Source organism: Acyrthosiphon pisum, chromosome X (assembly GCF_005508785.2).
Source record: "Acyrthosiphon pisum isolate AL4f chromosome X, pea_aphid_22Mar2018_4r6ur, whole genome shotgun sequence".
NCBI classification, from domain to species: Eukaryota; Metazoa; Arthropoda; class Insecta; order Hemiptera; family Aphididae; genus Acyrthosiphon; species Acyrthosiphon pisum.
Genome location: NC_042493.1, coordinates 48,076,375 through 48,078,747, shown reverse-complemented (window position 1 = coordinate 48,078,747; position 2,373 = coordinate 48,076,375).

Below are 2,373 nucleotides of genomic sequence, written 5' to 3'. Positions count from 1 at the left end.
AATATAACAATTTAATTATTTAAATTATAATAATAATTTGAATAAAGCAATAAATAATATCATTTTTAAACGTGATGGTTTATAATTTTGAAAAAAAAACACAGAAAAAACATTAGAGGTGTGAGGTAAATGATAATTCAATAATATTATAAACGATTATAATATCAATTATAAATAATTGACGAGTGCTTTAAAATGTTGAAACATTTATGCCGAAAAATAATTAATAAGTAATACAAAGAAAAATAGGAAAATTGCTCGCAATGTGGGAAAAAACAGAAACAATAATATTAAAAAATAAAAAAAGGTGCCAAATGTGGCAAAAAAACAGGAATAATAATTTTAACAAAAAAAAAAATAGCTCAATGTGGCATAATAAATTACAACGAATTAAAATTGAAAAAAAAAAGACATCAGTCAAGACGAGGCGAGGTGGGGGGTACGTGATGGTGAGTGGGTGGTGCAGGTGGTCAGCTCTACATGTTCTTGAGGCCGGTCCTGCGGGGGGCAAGAATCGCGCTAAGGATATTGTGCTGCTGGAGACGACTGGCGACGGCGAAGACAGTGATCAAAGCTCGTCGGAGCGGGCGACGAAGACTATAATTTTATTATTATAATGTGGTCCCTAGCCACCGTATATAATAATAATAATAAATAAAGTCGTCCGTCACTCGCCAGACGTGTGCTCTGCGATTTCCGTCTCCACCGTTGCGAGTCGTCTTCGCGTTGCAACGCTGCAGCAGTCATACCACCAGTGGTACCTCCAGAGTCCAGACTCCAGTACAGCTAGCCAGCCATGTCGTCGTCGTCGTCGCTCTCGGACCAAAGCAGCCGGGGCCCGCCACGCCTGCAGAAGGTCTCCAAACGTTAGGTTAGATTCTATGGTAATAGGAAACGTGTATAACGCGATAGGATTTGAAACAGCGTAATAAGATCTGCATATTATGCATTTATAATTATTATTATAATTTATAAATTTGATTTACTATTTGATGACTTTAACTTCAATTTTAATGGTAAGAAATCGGATACTTTTAAAACTTTTCTTATAGACACATTCAATTAACATATGATGACCAATCCAACAGAATCTACAAGACTACAACGAAAGATGACACCACTGTCGATGCAGTATTTTCAAGATATTTGGAAAATATTACATCACAAACATACGTATCGTATTTCAGTTATCACAGGCCTGTAATTTCAATTGTTGAATATGATTAATATAATGGTAATTAAATAGTAATAATAATAATAATTTTAATTTTCATTTATTTTTCACATTTACTTTTATTTTGAATGGTTCCACTAAAATTTATTTGTAATCTACAATATTTGTTGGAAAAGAAACTTCGTTTCTACCGGGTATCCCATGACAGCACTCACTTTTTTTTTCATTTGCTTTACTCCCAAATCACAAAATATTTCCGCTCCCCACTTGAAGTATTGACTTTTATAAAACTAACCCAAAGGGAATGACATGTACATAAGTACCTACATAATGTATTACGCTATTACGCTATTATGCTATCGAGAAAGAAATTATTGGAATCGATAATTTTATCTACGACTATTATCGTTTCCCATAGTAATCTATTAAATAGATATAATGATCATACATGGATAATAGATATTATTTATGCTATTGTGGCGCTCGACGAAAGGATTGTTATGCTCGTCGGGGCCAACCCGAAAGTATAAGGCGAGACGTAGATGCAGTCGGATAACTTTTATTTTTATAAAACAACACTTAACAACTGCAGGTAAGTTAATGCCGGTCTCGCATGAGTTTTGGGGGGTTTTTTCTTTGCGTCGTTCGCTGTTCACGTGCGTAAGTTCGTCGATGACGTTGCGGGTGGTCACGTCCTCGTTGCTCAGCCTCAAGACCTGTGGTCGCGGCGACAAAAACGGCGGACAAGTTGACACGTGCGCGTATTAACGGATCTGAACTCAATACGCGTGGTGCGAGCTCGGACGAGCTGGTAGCGCGTACCAAAAAGACTAGGCAGTAGGCTGTGTCAGCCGCCCGACACTTCGAAGGTGCGAACGCCGCGGAGGTGCCGAGCGGTGTGGCCAACGTTGGGAACGCGAGACCGGAGGGGTGAAAGCAATTTGGTGAGGCCGGTGGCTCACCACCACGGACTACTACACAGTCCGTGCTCACCACACTATTATATTATTTATGCAATATTATCTATTATCTATGTTATTATAGGGTATAATATTATATTATTATAAATCATATGTTTTTTAAAGTCAATCAGTCTATAACTTTATACGACATTTTAACAAATTCACCGCATTTGCAAAAACTTTAAGCATTAAATTTATTCTACTTGACACAGCTAAATAAATATAAGGTATGGTAAA